Consider the following 21,764-nt stretch of genomic DNA (forward strand, 5'->3'; position numbering starts at 1 on the left):
CCCACTAATAAAAAGTGAGAGTCTCAAAGGGGGGAAATGAGGAAAGAGAGAGACCCTCTCATATTGTTTTATATGCAGTACCTGTTTTAAGAAAAGACAAGGAAGTAAAAGCAAAGACAAGTAGCCCGGCGCCAGGCCCGAAACCAGGCCTGGGCCTGCCTGACCTCAACCCAGTAGTTAAAAATCAACTCCTAACTTAGAAACCAATGTTATTAATGGATTCCAGACATCGCATAGAAGAATATTGTGAAACTCCCTGCCCTGTTCTGTTTCACTCTGACCACTGGTGCATGCAGCCCCTGTCACGTACCCCGTGCTTGCTCAAATCAATCACGACCCTTTCATGTTAAATCTTTAGCGTTGTGAGCCCTTAAAAGGGACAGAAATTGTGCACTCAGGGAGCTCGGATTTTAAGGCAGTAATTTGCTGATGCTCCCAGTTGAATAAATCCCTTTCTTCTACAACTCGGTGTCTGAGAGGTTTTGTCTGCTGCTCGTCCTGCTACATCAATAGTCAGGTCCCTCTTCTGTAGGGCTGTTGCAGTATGCAGTTTGCTGGGGGTTCACTTCAGGCCCTATTCATCTGATTTGCTCCCGTACCTGGAGATGCCACTGAAGGAGGCTGGAAAGCAGCAAAGATGTGTGCCTTCTTCTTCTGAGACCTCTGACCTCAGGGGGCACCAACCTGATGCAAATAGGATTGCTCCTGTGTAGGGTTTCTGGCAACCCTGTTGGAAGGTCTCACCCAGTTAGGTGGCACAGGGAGCAGGACCCATTTAATGGAGCACTTTATTCCTTGATGGAGAGGTTGTGTTTTGCTAGGGGGAACCCACTCATCTGTGCTGCCTGGATTCCTCAGAACTACCAGGAGGAGAGGCTAAGTCTGCTTCTCTGCAGAGACTGTGGCCACCCCTCTGCATAAGGGCTTAGGCCCAGAGAAATCCAAATTCTGTCCCTGAGCCTCTGGCTGGAGTTATTGGAGATCCTGCTGGGAATCCCCACCCACTGAGGAAGGATGGGTCAGGGTGTGTTGGGCTGTGGGGACAAGTCTTGGGACCAAGCCTTCCAGCCTGCCTGGCTCCAGCAGGGGAAAAGCACAGCCTGGAGCTATAGAAATGGATGCTGCTCTTCGCCCTCCCAGGGAGCTTAGCTTGTTAGGCAGTTGTGAGTCCCAATGCTGACTGCTTCCCCTCCCCAAAGGAGCTCAAATGGCTTAGACATCAGGCAGCTGCAGCCTGTGCTGGTAGCCCCTCCTCCTGGGAATTCCCTAGACTTAAGCAGATTTCAGCTGAGAGGCTGTAAGAACCTGCACATTCCAGGGGAGGCATGCTAGGCCCCAGTGATGTGGGTTCCCAAGTGGGATCTTCCAATCCATGGGTCGCACAGTTCCGTGGAAAAAGCACGGTTTCCCTGGCTGGGTAGTGCACTCACGCACTGCCTCCCTTGGCTGTGGGGAGGGGGTTTCCCTTCTCCTTGTGGCTCTCAGGTGGGCCCCAGCACCATACTGTTTTTCCTTCTCTCCAGCGTTCTAGTCAATTTTGATGAGAGAACCTGGATACCTTGGTTGCCAGTGAAGGATTCACACCCTTATTATGGCATATATATATATAATCTCTGTGTGTATATATGCATATATACACACGTATATGTATGAAGATTTATTATGAGGAATCAGTTCACATAATTATGGAGGCTACGAAGTCCTAGGACCTGCCATCTGTAAACTGGACACCCAGAAATCCAGTAATGTCATTTAGAATGAGTCCAAACATCCTAGATAAAGGGGAAGCAATGGTATAAATCCCAATATGAGGAATGGAGAAGATGAGATTATATGTTGCAGCTCAACAGGTAAGTAGGAGGTAAAAAGGGCACATTTCTCTTTCCTCCACCTTTTGTTGTTTTCAGGCCCTCAAAAAAATTGGATAATACTCACCAATGTCAGGGGAAGCATCTACTAAGTCCATTGGTTAAAACACTAATCTCATCCAGAAACACCTTTACAGACATACCCAGAAGTAATATTTTATCTGGGCACCCTATGACCAATTAAATTCACACTTAAAATTTACCATCATACCATGTGTATATCCATAACCACTCATGCCTTTATTAATATCATCTCTCTTTTTTCAGTCTCTATATATGGAGAACCTATAACATGTTAGCTACTGTCAATTACATCAGACTTAAAATGAAATGAAATATTCCATATTCTAGTAGCATTTATCCTTTGCAGAATAACACAGAAAAGCAACTACTTTACAGACAAGATAATACATTTTAAATATAAGGATCATGGCAAGCCAGAACCTGAGGATCCCCGGAGTTAAGAGTCCCCAGAAGCTGTCAGATTACCTAGAAATTAATATACTTCTATTATAGACTGCAAGTCTAATGGCATCATAATCAGCATCATTATCATTAAACATAATCAGTATGTCTTTATCATCACAGCATGGAGCCTACGTTGATACTACTCAGAAGTTTTACTCTAAGAAAAAATAACTTTTACATGAATATTACAAAAGTGACCAAATATAAAATGGACACAAATACAGACCCAGGATTATATATGAAGCAAAGTGAATCTTCAATTTATTTTCCCAGTTAAGTGAATGGGGAAGCATGAAAACTTCATTCAGAAAAAATACAACTCTTTTTTTTCTTTTTCCAGCAAGACATTGTGATCTGAAAGTCACCACTGTGGTTCACTAAAAGCACCAGCATGCATATCCAGTATCATATTATAGATAAAGGTAGTTGAAGAAACATCAGAAATTAAATTGGCCAGGCGCGGTGGCCGACGTGGGCAGATCACAAGGTCAGGAGATCAAGACCACCCTGGCTAACATAGTGAAACCTCATCTCTACTAAAAATACAACAACAACAAAAAAATTAGCTGCGCGTGGTGGTGGGCACCTGTAGTCCCAACTACTTGGGAGGCTGAGGCAGGAGAATGGCATGAACCGTGGAGGCAGAGCTTGCAGTGAGCCGAGATCGTGCCACTGCACTCCAGCCTGGGCGACAGATCTAGATTCTGTCTCAAAAAAAAAAAAAAAAAATTAAAACATTTTGATTGATTGACTCATTCAATTTAAACAATGTTTTAGAAATTATGAGGTGCATAGAATTGGACTGAAACTCAGTCCACATACTGCAATTTTACTTGAACTTTGCTTAGCTTCCATTTATACTACCTGGAAATTGTCTTGGTGCTAGTTGCGTTGTCTACTGACTATGATAGCATCAGTTTCTCTTCAAAGGATTATTCTCATTACCAGGAATGAATATGATTACACTCTTTGTTAGAACGTACAGTACCTTGGTAATATGTACATCCATCATTTCTTGTGCAAACAAATACCCTATGTGGTTTGTTTAAAGTCTTTTCCAATGACTACCTGTTCTCATGGGACAGGTGAAAGTTGGTATCTAGTGATTCCTCTCCCACAAGTAGCTTGTTTCAGCTCCAAAAATATTGTGTATTTCTTAACAAGCAGGAATATCAGGGATGTTAATAGTTACCTTTTGATTTTTATTTTTAAAAATATGTACTCATGGGAAAAAACTAACTGCTCTGATGAAAAGTAAAATCCTTCACCCTTTCATGTCCTCATTCTAACAAATCCTCAGAGGTAACCACCAACAATTCCTTTTGTTTCCATTTGGTCATTTTCTCTGTATGCTTAAAAATATATACCTATATATATAATCTCATTTTTTAATTTGTCATAGCAGGGATTATATTTTACTGTTCTGAGAACAGGAACTTTAACACAATGTGGAGAAAATAACAGCAAATTTAACATTTTAATGTCATTTAATTATTATAGAATAAGTCTCAGAACTTTTGAATTCTTTGCGCTTATTCAGTTGTTAGAAAAACTGTCTCTCTTCTGATTAACAGAGCAAGGACTCTAGAGGTAGTCTGTCTGGTTGGAAGTCTCATTCCATCACTTTCTTGATATGTGACGCTACATAAGTTGACTTAGCTTTTTGGGTCTCAACCTCCTAATCTGCCAAGCAGTGGATACAATACCACTTGCTTCAAATGTTTTGAATTAAAATCAAAGCAGATTGTATACTATGCCATTTCAGGGCAGTGATGGGTTTCTATACCTGACCTTGCTCTAAGTTCAAGCAATGATTAATCTAGCTTCCCTCCTTGTGGATGACTAAGGCCTTTGCCTGAGGACAACTTTAAAGAGGCAGGAAATCCACCATTGTGTGTTTCTTGTGTATGTCTGAACTCTTGCCATTACATAGTTACTCTTGACAGTTTTCCTACATTTTTTGGTTTGTAAAGATGTATCAGTATGCATGTACCTGAAGCAGTTTAAAGTGGCCATTGTTACTTACGTAATTACAAGGATGTGGGGAAAAAACAGTAGATTCTGAGACTATATACACGTCCATGAGTGGAGCAGAAAACATACCTATTTATACGTAAATAACTGAAAAATGTAGATTATAATTGTTGAAATGGAACTACTCTTTGTGTTGTCTTTAGGTTTCTATCTATATAGTTGAAGTAATAATTATATGGTCAAATATATCTTAGAATGCTCTAAAGTTTCATTCATTAATATTTACAACTATAGATTAAAAGTACTATAGAAAATCTTCTAAAATTTATAGAATATATGCACTTATTTACCTAGTTCTTCTACCTTGCCACAGGTGACACATCTAAGTAGGTCATATTTCAACAATGGTAGTTTCCATGTTTGGGTTCTTTGTAGATTACCGTGGATGCTGTGTCTGACTCACTCATTTTGGAGGATTAGGTGTAGAGAGTCTCCCTGGATCACATTCCATGGGTTATATTCCAAGGTACACACTCCACTTAACAGGAACTGAATTGGTAAATGGAAACCAGTTAAAGAAAGGAACAAAAACATACCTGCCATTAGCAACACAATATTTTTGCCTTTGAATGTTACTGACCCAATCTCATTCCATTGTCTTATTGGAATGAATTCAGATTACATTTATTTATGTTTCAGGGCATGAAGTTAATTTTGTTAATGAGTTTCATTCCAGAGCTCTCTTTCACTCTCATATCATGGCTAAAGTATTCCTTTAAAAGCCATTGGAAAAGTCTTAATGATTCTAGAGACAGTTGAACTCATGTTTTTGATTTATTCATTTATTCAACAGGATATTTACTAAGAGTTCTCTCCAGGCTATACTATGTCAGCAAAATATTAAAATAAGAAATAACTTCAGCTCTTTCATTTATACCCTTATGGTAGGGAATAAAATCATGGTCTATTTTCTATCATTCCCTATCTACAGTTTCTTCATTGTCACTCTAATGCCAAGTTTTCTAGGAAAAAGAAAAAAGGTTATCTGATCTAATGTTCTCTTTCTTTGAGAAGTTTCAGTGTTCAAAACCACTTTCTGGTTTCCTATGATTTTTTATATTTCCAAATTGTCACATTTAGCTTAAGTAGTGTATAAAACAATATTTGTAGGATACTCTATACCCAATAAAATCTTAACTGGTTACATTTTCATATTATTTTTATTCTTATTTGTGATCTAAATATGAAATATCTCACAAAATCATAAACTGACAAGTAGTTATTTATAGTATTTGATAAAATTTCTGCTTCGATGTATAAAAAATGTGATATACTTTTTATAATAATAAAAGTATTTTTCTTCTTTATATTCAAAATGATCCTGATAACAGTAAATCATTTAGTTGGTAAACTTTTCTTTTTCTCTGAATACACTTGGAATCTTATGGCTGAATTTAGCCTCTCTCTCCATGATAACAAAATATGTAGCCAATTTTTCAAGACAAAAATAAAATTGTTTAGTTCACTGATAGGCCATATATAAATGTAAACATAGTGTTATAAGTTATCTCTATTTTTATCATTTATTTCTTATCCATTCTTAACTGGCTTAAAAATGTCTCCACTTGGACGACATAAAAGGCACGTACAGTTAGTTTTTGCCTTCATAGTTACAATTAAACATAAGAAAGAATGAGTGTGGAGATGAATGAGAAAGGAAAACAAAGGTGAAGGGGAAGAAAACTAAAATGATTTTCTCCTTAGAAATTCCAATTTTTTAATTTTTTAATTCCAATTTTTTAATTCATGAAGGCAAGGCTTTTTAGCCTCTTTATCTACTTTGATGTATTTTTGGAGAATACATCAAAAATATTTTGATGTATTTTGGAGAGTTGAATTCAGCTACAATTTTTAGCTTCTCATTTCCATAGAAGCCTGTATAAACAAAAGAATAACTTTTTTCCAATCAGGTAGAATCAGTAATCTAAGATTTTAATGTACTCTGCCATTAACTATTTCCCTTTAAATACAAGATTTTGGTAAAGTCATCACCATTCTCTCTATTTTTAAAATAATCAAATAATTATAAGGGAAACAAATATGGAATGCAATATATATGTATTTCTATTATCTCTTTCAAACCAGTTGTTTCTTCTCTGGAAGAAATAATTCCTTTTATCCAACTTCAAAATATCATATATGCTTATGAGAATTAGCTGCAGAAAATCTAGAAGTTGCCTTTGCAATAAGTTTAAGAAGTTTGGGAATGACCAGTTTTCCTGGAGTAGTAAGAAACAAGATTACCTTAGGGAAATAATGTGGCTAAAGATACACTACACTTAGCAGTTGTCTCATACTCCACTGCATTATCAAATGGGGTCAACTTTTAAACAGGAGCAACCCTTCCAGATTTCTCCTAATCTTTTCCTGCTGACTTTATTCTAAGAGGTGTGGGGACTCCTTTCAATGACCATGGTGGTCCTGCCAAGCAAGAATTTCCCACCAGGTTTTCACCAGTGCGTAGAGTTTAACAGATGTCTGGGAAGATTGTTGCTGCTGAACAAAAATGTTGCCTCTCTTCTAGTAGAGGTCAGGTATAAAGAAACCATTTTGGATTTCCTTGTTAAGTGTATGATGGTAATACTCTGGTGCTTAATTTTGAAAATTATTTTTTCGAAAACTTGGAGTGTATATGAATGTGCACACACAAGCAGTCTTATACAGTGGCTGAAAGTATAACCTTCATAGTCCAACAGATGGAGGCTCCATCCAGATGTCATCACCAACTAAGTCTGTGGTCAACATACTAGGTTGTCTACGCAAAATCCATTCCCCTCCTACTCTTTGCTAACACAGTTCCTAATTTGTTTAGGCTTTGGACACCCTTATACAAAGAGACAACTGGATTTGGTCTCAGCCTCAGGAGGCAAAGCTTGATTACTTTAAGCCACTCAAGGGTATTGTATTCACTGCAAGAATGATGAATTTAGAAATTGGTATGTCCTGAAATGAAAGCCAATAGGACATGAGGTAAATCACAAAACAGCTTCTGGGAAATTGTCCTCATTCTTAAAATACATGTTGCTTTCTGTCTTTTAGATGCTGAATGAAGCTATGATAGCTATAGCAGTTACTGCCATTTTGGACCCATAAACTGACGATCCTTAAACATTACCAAGAGGGCAGAGCAGAAAGAACCTTGATGTCATCACTAAGCTGCTGGATTACCTTACTGTAGAAATACCCAACTCTGAATGTTTGGTTGTTTTTTTTAAAAAGGTCTTCTTTATTATTTACATCATTTTGAATGGGCTCTAACTCTAGCTCTTATAGTAAAAAGCATTTGAACTGATACAAATAATTATCTCCATATGGTTACTATGAGAATTACATGAGATAACACATAAAATGTATGCTTGGGACAATGTCATACACAGCATTCAAGAGTACATATTGTTAGTATTATTGATGTTGTTGATGTTAAAGCTGTTACTTCCTGCGATGATCTTGCAGTGCAACAGATTTTCACTTTAGTTTGGGGCAAGATTATGAGGCTTGAATAGGAAAATATGATGAAAGTTTTATTTCCTACAGCCCATTTTCTTCTTTCAGCATGTCTTTTACTTGCTTTCATACCCCTTTGAGTCTCCCCAATCATCTAGAAAGGGGATCTACTAGTGATTGCAACAAAGGAGCATAGAATGTTTAATAAGGCAATTTTTAACACAAAAGAATAATATCCCAGCGTTAGAATTCCAAATGCAGTATCAAGTTGTAGGTAAGAATTTGGAGTAAGCAGGACTTCTCTACATCTCCAAAATGTTATCACACAAGCCTCTACCTGTACGTAAAGCCAAGCTTTCCCGTATACAATTGGGCACTAAATTCCAGATAGTTTTTTTTATCTAGCCATGGCCTTGTAAGAAAATAATTCTCCTTTCCTGTGTAATTGTTAACATTGAATAATTATCAGGTGGTGACCTGGACTCTCCAGATCATTATCTGTTGTCAGTGACAGTGCTGTTCATTTTCAAACCAGTAAGAGAAGCTCTTTTTTCCCTTTTGTATCCATAAAACTTGCTAGGGATTTAAAACTTGGAAAATGTGGGTTTTTCTTGCATTTCCAATGGACTAGATCTTTACAATCATTAACTGTTCTAAAGTTGAGAAGAGCTGCTAAGTTCTTTGGAGCATGAAAAAAGATGGGCATATGCTGTAAATTGACATAAAAAAAGTGGCAGCTTTGAGAGTTTGCAAGATCATTTTTACCAGGGCTTATATTTGGTATGAGATATCAGTAAGGCAGTTTTGTTTTGTTTGTGTTTGTTTGTTTTGTTTTTTGCCGTTTTTTTTTTGAGATGGAGTCTCGCTCTGTCGCCGAGGCTGAAGTGCAGTGGTGCCATCTTGGCTCACTGCAACTCCACCTCCTGGGTTCAAGCAATTCTCCTGCCTCAGCCTCCCGAATAGCCGGGATTACAGGTGTGTGCCACCATGTCTGGATACTTTTTTGTACTTTTAGTAGAGATGAGGTTTCACCATGTTGGCCAGGATGGTTTTGTTTTCCTGACTTTGTGATCCACCCACCTTGGCCTCCCAAAGTGGTGGGATTACAGGCGGGAGCCACTGCACCTGGCTATAAAGCAGATTATTAGGAGAAATAGTTAACTAGGAAAAAAAGAACAAACATCACACCTCACTTCTGTCTACCCTTAAGAAACAGGACAATAATCTGAAAAATTGTCTAAAATACCTAGAATGCCTTGAGATCAATTTGATGACTTACCTGTTAGACAACTATACAGAAAGCAGATCTCTTCATTGCAATGTCCCCAAGAAGGCCTTAAAGGCACTGTTTTCTCTGCTATGTGCTATCTATCCTTACAGGTAGGACCAGCTATAAAATCTTATTAAGAATTTTAAGACAATGATATAGAGCATTAATCCAGCACAGGACCCTTCTGACCTGATTCTGTGCTACTCCCCAGGGTGTATATCTGTGAAGCTGGCCCTGCTGGAAGGGTCTGATTTGACTCATCTCTCTGCCTCTTTAGTGCTGGGTATGTGAATCAGAGGAAAGAGCATGTAGAGAGACAGACATGATTGAAAACCTGGCTTTTTTTTCTTTTTTAATGTGTGGATGTGAGTGAGTGAGTGAAAGTCTTTGTCTGTTGCATGACACTGTTCAGAAAGTCTAATGCTGCATCTTGCACAAGAGGGTCTCAGTAAATGTTTCAGGAGACTTTGGGTTTGAACTCTATGAAAACCTAGCCTGTTGTCCAGGTGACTATGGCTCTATCTGAGTGAGTGCTAGGTCATGGTTTTATGGGCTTTACTCCGTTTATAGCATACATCCTAATGTTAGCTTATAAATACAGTCATGCATTGCTTAATAATGGAGATACATTGTGAGAAATACGTCATTAGACAATTTCATCCTTGTGGGAACATCATAAAGTATACTTATGCAAACCTAGATGATATGGGCTACTGCACAGCTGATGTATAAGATATCACTTATTGCTCCTAGGCTATAAACCTGTGCTGCAAACCTGTACAGTATGTTACTCTACCGAATGTTGTACGCCACCGTAACACAGTGGTAAGTGTTGTGTGTCTAAACATATCTAAACAGAAAAGGTACAATAAAAACATAGTATAAAAAGTTTTTAAACTTTTACACTCCTACAGAGCACTTACCATGAAAAAAAAATCTTTCAGGGTTGAGAGTTGTTCTGAGTGAGTCAGTGAGTGAGTATTGAGTGAATGTGAAGGTCTGAGACATTACTGTACACTACTGTGGAATTTGTATACACTATGCACTTAGAGTACACTAAATTTATTTTTTAAAAAAGTAATTTTGCCTCAGCATTACAGTGGCTATGATGTCACTATGCAATAGGAAATTTTCAGCTTCATTATAATCTTATGGGATCACCATCGTATATGCAGTCCATCCTTGACTGAAACATTGTTATGTGTCACATGACCGTGTATGAGTTTGGTCACAAGAAAAGCTGATTGAGAAGTCCTAGAGTGGCTAAATCCACCCTCATCACATAAAAACTAATTCAGAAGGTTTGGCAGTATTATATTTATATATAGTAGGTGGCATATTGTTGTCATTACAAATAATGGAAGATTTTCTTCCTTTCTTTGTTTTATATTGTTTAACATATTCCAAATAGGTAATGCCATTTATATACTTTACTTTTTTGCTTTGAATTGACAATTGTAATATGTCTCTAATCTAAAAGCCAATATCTAAATTCCAAATAACATAGAAATAAAGTGCTTCTTTGGAAATCCCCAGTTAAAATAAACTAAAATGTCCTTTATTTGAACTTCATATCTAATGTTGGAAAAGTGGTTACCTCACTGATCTGCTTCTAGTACTCACATTTCTTTTTTTAGACAGAATCTCACTCCGTTGCCCAGGCTGGAGTACAGTGGTGCGATCTCAGTTCACTACAACCTCCGCCTCCTGGATTCAAGTGATTCTCCTTCCCCAGTAGCTGGGACTACGGGCACACGCCACCACGTCCAGCTAATTTTTGTATTTTTAATAGAGATGTGTTTTCACCATGTTGGCCAGGATGGTCTTGATCTCTTGACCTCGTGATCCGCCCTCCTTGGCCTCCCAAAGTGCTGGGATTACAGGCGTGAGCACCCATGCTGGTGCCCAGTACCCAGCCTAGTACTCACATTTCTAAGAGTAGATAGACATGATGAAAACTAAATAGGTGACCATGAGAGAAATAGATTATACTCATTATTAATTATTCTATAGCTGCATGACATGTTGAAGAAAGCTTTAGATGAACGGTAAAATTAGTTAAATTATCTGCCCTGATTTTTCCTGTTACCCTGTACTTTAGATTTTTGCCCATCCTTGGACAAAGTTGATTGGAAAGAAGGAAATGTCCCTTTGGACTTGGGCTTAGCCCTAAAATATTCTTCAAATGTTGACTGACATCTGAAAACACACATGGTTTTTGGAATACCATCTTTAAACAAGTGAAGTTATTGAAGCTTAGAGATATGAAATAAGTATGCTGCCTAGTGTTAGGCACTTAACAAGAACAATGATATTTCCATGTTCACAGGCACTGGAAAGATTGTCTCACTGAATCAATGTCTGTTTCTCTTGGCGAATAAGGATCTGACCAGTGTATTACTTGACTGCATTTATTTATGTCCTTTTGTAGTTGTCTCTATCAGTGTGTGGTTAGATTTTTAACTCCCAAATGGTGAGGCTGGTGCTTAGTGTCATCTAATAATGCCTTTAAATCCCACTTTAAATTTGTAGACCAGGACATACCTGTCTTGTTATCATTATTAGGAATCCATTTTAAGATTCAGGATTCATGTGATACACATGAAACATGAAGCCAGCCAGAAGCCATAATTTTATTGGTTGTTTCCATACCTTCCCTTCGATAATGGCATCAACTCTCACAATTAGCACTGTGGGACACATAAGTGGATGAAGGGGACTGATGACACAGTACAGAATAAATGATATCCTCACATAGGCCTTTCCTAAGAATTATTATCTGTAGGCAGCCACCACTCTACTTGGAGGAAAATGGATCACCACACTGGTAAGCTGGAGACCTTCAAAAATAATCATAAATATAAAGCCTACAAGGAAAAATTAATATAATCAAATAAACTTAAGAAGCTTAAAAAGCTTGCTTTCCTCCTTCCCAGCCCTAATTTCTATCAAAACTATGCTGTGGAAGCTTCAAAGAACTAAAACCCTACTATGTTTAAAATACGTAAGAAACTGGCTGATGAGAGATTATGGTGAATGAGGTCTGAAATGTTGCTGAATCTCTGTGTGGCTGCCTTTGGCTTGAGAATGAGAGTCTTTGTAGCCATCACCACTTTTGTTCTGTGGTGACAAAGTAGCGGTTTCAGATGAATGGCTGTGGGAACAGAGATGTGCCAGAATTAGGGGAAGAAGTACTGCATAGATGAGATTCACCGTACCACACAGAAAGCAACAGTGATGCTACACATCAGGGGGTGGAATCAATCAAACACAGGCATAATCCAGGCCCTGTCCTAGGTACATTTCAGCAAGTTGTTCACTGAATCTGAATCTTAACTTCATCATCTCATAAATAGGACTAAATAATCATACCTACTACGATGAAGTGAAATTGAAATAGAGTGGTTTAAAGCACCAGATCCAGGCTCATAATGACCCTGGCACTTGCCAACCACATAACCATGGGCAAGTTCCTGAAAGTCTATGGACCTCAGTTTCCTCACTCGTACAAGGCAGCAAATGCCATCTATCTTGCAAAGTTGATTTGAGAATTAAAGCTCCTGGCACATAATAATTAATAAATGTTAGTTATTCACATTCAACAAATACATAAGGCATGTCTACTATTTGTGGGGCACTGCCCAAACTACTAATGAAACTAATGCACACAAAGTGCCTTGAGCATAGAAGACACTCAAGAAATACTTGATGAATAAGAGGAAAGGCAAGCTTCTTGGTGTGTCCCTGAGATTTGGTTAGGCTTCAAATATCCAATCCAGTAGTCTTTACGTGTCACTGGTTGGTTTTTTGCTGGCATTGCTAATTCACAGAAAGTAGAGTCCAAAGTATCCCCTTACCTAACAATAAGACTCACAGGAAGAAAGGAATGATTCATCGTACTTTTCTTTCTCTGAGTTATATTCTATTGTCCTGAGGGGTAACAAGAACCAGGTCAACTAAAGGAGAAGACAAAAAAAATTATCACAGATATTTTTTAAGAAGGTACTTAAAATGGAAAATAAAATACAAATTTTTCAACATCAAAAGCTGATATCTTTATATTGAGGTAACTATGAGATTAGTGATTGTGAGAACCTTCAATAATGGTAAGCAATACTTAAATGTGTTCATGCATTTTTGCAGGGGAGAGAGAGGTGATAAGTTTTATAAAGTTTTAGAGGAGACTGCTATTCATAAAAGGATTAAGTCCTACTGGAGAATGAATATTGGAGAAAGAAAATAAGGAGATTAAAATGATTTTGAGGTCAAAGATTAGATGTATGGAATGTAAATGTAAATATGAAGAAAGGTCTGAATCAGAAATAGGTGATCAAACTAGTTAGTTTCCAAAAGGGATAAAAAATCTGCCTTCGGGAAAGCTTTCACTGCATAATTGGTGTCAAGATGCAGTAAAGTCTGCTGATCCACACATCTCTCAATTAATTAGGGACTTGGAAGGTTTTTGAGAGATCAAAAATACGCATTATGAAAATACATTCTCGATAATTTTCATAGATTAATTTCCTTGGAATATGAAACTCTAAAAACAGTAGACTTTGAAAGCAACAACAAAAAGATAAAATTGATGTCACCTGAGTTGAGTCTTCAGTGCTATTTTAATGCTATTTAAAACAAAGTATGCCAACATCCATAGTGCATAAACGAAGTACCGTGACATAGGTGCATTAGCATTTGATGAAAACAAATGCCAGGAAACACCCTTGAAATTTCAAGGCGTTTTGTAAGAATAGGCATTAGGGAGGATCTGATGGGGTTAGAATGGATTGGTATTTCAGAATATTCTCCCTATTGTTAATGAATGCGTGAATCAGCCACTTAATTTCTATTCTATCTGAAACATGGGGAATTCCCTGGAAAAGATTTCTCAATACTCTGTCCTGAGCCACAGAGAACATCCCATTCTTTGCTCTATTTCTCAATTTACCTTTTTTTAAAAAATTTTTTTTAGTAGGAGTGGTATAGGATAATGGTCAGGGATGGGGGCAGAGAATGGGCATTAAATTTGGTTTGTAGACTTAGTGTTTTCAAATCCTGGATTGTTTAATAATTTAAAAAACAGATGGAAAGTAAACCAAATATCTGAAAATACAAAAATATTTTAATAATTTTTATGTGTACTTGTATTTACAGACATCTAGGTCTATGTAAACTTTGACCTCTCACCCATTTCTGAATATGTATTTATACTGTCTTGATTTCTCCTACCATCCATTTCTCCTTCTAGGAGTATCTCTCAGATCTTAATAGAATTATCCCCACCTAGCTCATCACCTGTTAGGTTAAGGTAACACTAATCCCCCATCTCCAGCCTAACCAAATTCCAGGGGGTTATACCTACGTTACGCAATAAGAGTATTTTTGTCACCTTGGCTGCAGTGACTGGTTCAGGGCCAGGCTTGTCCCAAGTCAGGCAAATAAGACTCAATCCCAAGATGTAAGTGCCTGAATTCTGTAGGGTTGCTGAGTTGGCAGGACATGAATCTGGAGCTTCCAGGACCCACTGTAGAGCAGAGCCTTCTGAGAATGAAGACAGAGAATCACAGTGGCATTTGGGCATTTGCCTCCAACCATATCTGAAGCTGGAGACACCCCTAAACTTTTCAACATCTGAATCAATACTTTCCTTGTTCTTCCTTTTAGGGGCTAAGAGGTAGGAAAAGGGAGAGGTTTTTTTTTTTTTTTTTTTTTTTTTTTTTTTTTGTAAATCCAGTTTAGATTTAGATTAGTAAGTTTCTCTAAAGAACGCATACAAGAACACTGTCTATTCTCTTTGCCTGGAAAACCTTGTCTTCTCTTTAACTCCCAGACATATGCTCATTTTTTAAGGCCTAGCTCAAACCCCACTCCTTCCAGGAAGTCTTCCTTGAATATCCAGCCAGATGAGCTCACCCTCCCTTGACCTCTTACAGCACTCCATGTTTCTGTTCCTTATCTGCCAGGATTGTTGACTTTGTAGTGCTAGCTTTTTTTTTTTTTTAAGTGATAATCTTAATTCCTAAAAAGGTGAAGTCAGTTTTTAAATGTTTTTATTCTCCTCAACCTTTGCCATAGAAGGTTATACACAGTATGTGAGCAATATATATTTGTAGCTTTAATGAATGTGATAAAAGTAGATAAATTTTTTATTCACTGTTGTCCAGGATAAAACATGTTTGCATGAAATACATGTTTGCAGTCATAAGGAAGATAAACACCGGGACTGCAGCTTTCAGGATGATGCTATCTCATGTAAAAGGAAGGGCAAATAGAGAGTATTAGAATTGTGACCTCATGCATATTATATGGTGAATATCTTTCATTGCTGGGAGAAAAGAAGCTCAATGTTAATCTCTACCATTTATCATGTTTTACTCACAGTATTTTCAACATTAGAAGAGTCTTGGTCTTATTAAACCATAAGATATATTTTAATTTGGTATTAAACTGAAACCTATAAATGAAATAAATCTCAGCTGTTAAAATATCTGAACTATCAGGACTCAACACTACCACACTTAAGATCATTTCAACAAAATCACCAAACTTGCTTACCAGAAACAATGATTGCCCACATCCTTACTTGAGCTCCCTGGCTGCTGCAATCTATTTTTCTTGTTCAGTTCCCTGTTTTTCACTAGCCTCATTCTACAGTCCGCCTGCCACTGGCTTGAAAACTTACTCAAATCAGTAGGCAAGCTGTATTAGGATCATCCTGTCCAGATTGTCCTAGCAATGCTGATGTAGTTAACATAAATGTATTGTGGACATACTGTGTACAATGCTCAAAGGAAGTCCAGCAGGTTGTAAACAAAGGTTCTACTCAAGAAAGAACTTAAGGCCTAACAGAAAAGAAACCTGAGCTCGTCTTTCTGATGTAAGAGTAGGCCAAGTGAGTGTCCACGTGCCAGAAGTGTGAGTCTTCCCAGTCTCTCCCTGTCCATCCTCCATCCTCCTACCACTCACAAACCTCCTCTTCCTTCCACTTTTGTGGGGCTGAGTTCATCACAGAGCTGAACGCGTCTCAAGAACAGGAACTCAGTAGTGAAATGCAATAACAATTCTCCTAGTCTCACAGTAAATTAGAAGCCAAGGTTTCAAAATCACAACTGTGCGTTTCTGGCTCCAGATTCAGCTGCTATCAGTCTTATCACCAATTACACTTTTCATTAGGTATGGGCAAATTGTTTTCTGACAAGGTCATTTTAATAAAATTGCTTTGATTTTTTTTTAAGTCTATTGTCTCAAATTCACATTTCATCAGTTTTGCCTCCCAGATAGGCTCATATAGCATAATTCCCTTTTTCATCATCTTCCAAAACTGATCACTGCAAGATTACTTTGTGAATGTTTATTTTCATATTCTCATCGGTAACTGGTGGCACTTCAAGATGAAGAAAGTGTTTTTCTTGGTCATTACATATTTGACTAATGCCAGAAATTACTTGCAGTTGCTTACTTTCTTGCCTGAGAGATTTAAGTTAGCTGCATGAAAATAGCAATTTGAAAAGATGAAAGTTTAACAAATGCTATAAATAGCAACCAACGCTCTTGTCACTATAATTAACTACAGCACCACACCCACTTCCCTTTCTGTTGTCTATCATTAACTGTCATAGCTGAAGTGAAACTTGTTTCTAGTACAATCACTAGAATGAACAACAAAATCATAAAGCGATCAAAGGACTAGTGAAAGAATTTCTTCTCTTTCATGCACGGAAAATGAACCTGACTTTCAGGGATTCAAACTGACCAAAGCCCTTTTTGAGTTCCAAAGTTTGCTGCCCATCCTCTTCCACTTCCCTATAAAGAATGTCTCAATTGCTCCGTTTACGAAATGCTGTAAAAAGAAGAATGTTCATGGTAAGAAATTACTTCCTTAGGTGTCTGAATGGGAAATATTTTCTATATTTACTCTACAAATCATAAAACTAACTCTTGTTGAATATCCATACAGCACACATTATCCATTTCTAACATAGTTTTTTTTACCAATCTTGGAAATGTACTTATACAAGTACTAGATTTGCAGATGTTATTACCAGTAGTTAAATATTTTTAGAGTTGAAATGTTCCAAGCCAAAAAGGATTTGGTTCTTCCCCAAAGCAAAACACATTATTAGAGAATTGTAGCAATGGTAGATAGAGATGTTACCTTATAAAATCTTCTGAAGTACATGGCTACTTATTTGGCATATATTTTCATTATGAAAAAAATGAATGTAGAAGATTATGGGTAACAATACAACAAACATCCACGTAGTCATGACTGAGAATTAATGATGTTAACAAATATTATGTGGAAGCTAAAAAAAGTTGATCTCATATAAGAAAAAAGTAGAACAGAGGATACTAGAGGCTGGGAAGGGTATGAGAAAGATAGGGATGGGGGAAGATTTGTTAAAGGATACAAAATTATAGCTAGAAAGAAGAAATAAATTCTAGTTTCTATACCACTGTAGAATGACCATAATTAACAACAATATATTCTATAGTTTCAAATAGCTAGAAGGAAGATATTGAATGTTCCCAGCACAAATAAGTGATATATGTTTAAGATGGTGGATATACCAATTACTCTGATCTGATCACTATATATTAAATGTCTCAAAATATCACTATGTGCTCCATAAATATGTACAATTATTATGTCAATTATTGAAATTTAATTTAATTTTTAAAAGTTAACATTTTGTCCTATTTATTTCAATATTTTTCTTCCTTCCTTTTAAAATAAATTAGACATAAAAAACAGCTATAATGCCCTTCACAGCACTTGATTTTGCCCTATCTTTTCTGCTAATATTTTCATGTGCTAGTTTAATTACTCATCTTTATGGTAGGTGTTTGAAAACAAAAGCTTGCTTGCCTTTGTTTCTTGTGCTAGTGACTAGCACAATTTCTGTAGCATAATAGATGCTTGATAAATGCTTATTCATAAATGAATGAGTAAATAAAACTTCTTTTTCCTTTGCTATTTTTCTTCCTACCTCCATATATACCTTCTTCTCACTACAGTTTAATTGGCTAATATAGGGACTATTTATTTCGCTTTTGCTCCTCCTTCTTGTCCTCCTTCCAGGCATTGGACTGATGCCCTGTTTATCACTGGAGTCCAGTGGGGTGTCCTTGGGTGTTGGCATCTGTTACTGCTGCGTTTAGTGCTGAGATACTGAATCTTTCCTGCCCTTTGGAAGTACAGACATCCACTGCTGAAGTTTATGATTGCTGTGCTAGTTTCTTCTGTTGAGGTGACATGTATTGCTTTAGGGAACAAGAAGGTGTGACTTACGGTGCTCTCTGACTGAACACACCACAGTGCCTTTTCCTCTCTGCTGCCACCACCACATGTTGAAGGACACTCTGTGATGTGGTTCGTCCTAGTGGTCCCAGTGTGAAGTGGGCTGTAAGTCCCTGCTTTTGTCACACTGCTTCTCCTTGTATCTGAAGTTTCTATCATTTCATTGCTCACTCTCAGCTCATGGTGAAGCCCAGGACATTGTGGGAACTCAGTCCCTGAGAAACTGGGAGCATCTTCATCCCTGTCTTGGACTCAGGTTTATAAAAAGTGGAATACAGCAGTTAAGTGCTCAGTCTCTAGGGTCAATCTAGCTGGGTTTAAATCCCAGCGCACCAGCTTCCTAGCTGTGTGAACCCTGGGCAAAGCTATTCGCTTCTCTCTGTCTTGAGTTTACTCACTATAAACTGTTATAGTAGTATCAACCTCATAGAGTTGCAATAAGATTTAAGTGAATTACACATATAAAGCATCTAGAACAGTACCAAAGAGATAGAATGAATGCATCATATTATAAACTTCTCAATTTTACTGATCCTGAAAGAATTGGTTTCTCCAAATTGCCTCACAAATATGGACGTTATTAAGACAGTAAATAAAGTTAGTCACAAGCAGCATTTTGAACATCAAACTATGAAAACACCCTCTATACAATGAAGATTCTACAAACTAGGAGCATTAACCTCAATGACATTAGATATAATGAAACCACAGCTGCCACATGAAGAAGTGATTAAAGGTATGCAGTCAAAAATGGTTGAAAAAAAAGTATTAAAGAGAAATATCAGGTAGTTAATTAATAGGAATATTATGTTGTCATTCTAAATAATGGTCACTTTCATGAATCATTTCACATTTGTAATTTGTATAATTTTTGTAAAAGAGAGCCCCTAAAGTTTCATCCTCTTCTGTAAAATCTAAATTTGTTCCTGAATTATTCTTAACCTTTTTTGAAAAATGAACTTCTTTGAATATCTTATGCATTCCATGGACACTCCCCAGAAATCTGCACACAGTTTTTGTACAAGTGTAAGAGAGTTCACCTACTCCCTTAAAGCCCATTCACGAACCCCTGGTTAAGAACCCCTGATTTGAAGCAAGATCCTGCTGAGCTTAGCATTATACATGAAACATCAGTTGAGTAAGAATAATTGTTGCCCTGAATTTCCTCACAGACACCCCAGCCTCATATCCCTTCTTTCCACCTTGTTTCCCTCAGTTTCTTATATACTTATGGTTGTTCTGCAGGCCCCAATACCAATTAAAAATTTAGACAGTGGATGCCCTGGCAACGGTGAAGAGAGATTGAAGTGCTCTTACCTGTGGGTTTTCTCTAAAACAAACATTCCTCAGGAGAAAAGTCACACTTATAAAGAGTAAAAAGGAGGATTTAATTTTTCCTATTACAACTACTTCAAACAGACCAGCAGCTTCCCACACAATTCCACAGCAACATTGTTTATGCCTAACTCACCACACCATGCTTATGTGGTCTCATTATTTGCCTCTTTCCCAAATTATGAGGTTTTGGCAAATGGAGGCTATTCATTATTATGACTCAACCTCTAGAACATACTAAAGCATCAATAAATGATTATTCAGTGAATCAATGAACAGAATTATGTTTTCTTAGCTACTTTTTATACCTGTTGAATAAAATCCATGGAAAAAAATATCTTTCCTCAACATGACAATAACCACAAAGCTTTCTGCAGTTTATGTTACTAATAACTTTTATTCTGCTTTTATCCTAATATTCACGTGGCTAGCCAATGCAAACTGGTTAACAAAATCTGAAATGATATTCATGTTAGGCAAAATTTTTGAGGTTGAAACTAAAATGTGTATGCTATTTCTACATTTATTTCTACATTTATTATAATATTGCTGGTTGGTGTTCTCTGGGAGTGTTGATATTTTTAACAATCAAAATATGTTTTGCACCCCCAGGAGATGGGGTACTGGCATACACCAGAATCCACATGGCTCTCTTACAACAAAATTACAGGTTGAAATGAAATAAACTACTTCTCAAGCAAAAGTGTCCTGGATTCCCACCAAGTTGGACTTCACAAAGTAAAGATTGCCTTTATAAGTGAATGTATGGTTTTATCCTTGGCTGGCCACCTTAAGAGTTCATCATACTAGTCATCTCAATGCTTAGTAATTTCCTGTAATGAGTTTAGGCAACGAGTTGATGGAATTCCCAGAAAAGGCCCTACATGTGGATCTGACCAGGGTCCAGGCCTTTATCATCTGATGCATTTTCATACTTTGTCCTTATAGGTACTTTTGGAGCCAGTTACTGCCAGTTTAATGTGATTTAAAAGTCCTAGTTCTTGGGTTTATTGGTTCTCTTTTATGAGGTTACTTTCAATTCACATAAGGAGTATGTATGGGTTGCCTAATGGTTAAGAATCTGGACTCTGGAGCTAGATTTGGGCAAATTTCATCTCTTTGACCCTCAGTGTCCTCAAGTGTAAAACAGAACTGACAATAGAATCTAAGTCCTTCATAGATTTGCTGTAAGGATCAAATGAGTTAATGTTTACAAAGCTCTTCGAACACTCTGGCACATAAGTACTGTGGACATGTTAATGATTATTAACCATATTGCATAACTATAGCATTGCATTCTTCCCATGTTATGCACCATATTGGGTTGGTATATTAAATGAAGCAATGAAGAGAAAGTGTTTAAGTGGGAAGGGGCACTATCTGAGTTATTCCTTGAAAAATTTCAAGTGTTACAATGAAGTAGAGGAAATTCTTTAAGCAGAAACTCCTCTGAGGACATTTAGGAACCTGAAAGCACAGGTACCAATAGCCGATCTCTTTGCTGATGCTCTATCTAATCATGTGGCTGTAGGTTGAAAGTGAATTAACAAAGTAGGGGATATTAGGGAAAGTATATGTGACTCTCGTATAACCAGCAAAAGTTAAATTTTCAAGGTATTTAACTGTCCTGGACTACAAAGTACAGTGCTCTAGTCTTTAGTTGGGAACCTAGAGGTACAAGGTCAAGGTTCTGGCCCTTGGAAATTGTGTAATAATAGTATCCTGGTGAAACTGTTCACACCGAACTCAACACACCCACTTACCTGTCCTTGCATTCATCTCACTGGTCTTATGTACAGTGTTTGACTGAAAATGCTGTCCTTTCTTGACTTTCTTAGTTTTCCTTTTAATTCTCTGGTTCAACTCATTCTTAGTGTTCTTTGCTAATCACTGAGATATTTCCAGATGTAATTCCACAGGGTTTGTACCAGGTTTCCTTCTCCTCTCTCCCTGTACTTTTCCCCTAGTGATTTAATCTATTCTTATTATTTTAACTATCATCTATAAAATAATTAATGTTATATTTACATATTGAGCCCAGACTTTT

The sequence above is a fragment of the Trachypithecus francoisi genome, unplaced genomic scaffold, assembly GCF_009764315.1.
Source record: "Trachypithecus francoisi isolate TF-2019V2 unplaced genomic scaffold, Tfra_2.0 Lachesis_group1, whole genome shotgun sequence".
Taxonomy (NCBI): Eukaryota; Metazoa; Chordata; class Mammalia; order Primates; family Cercopithecidae; genus Trachypithecus; species Trachypithecus francoisi.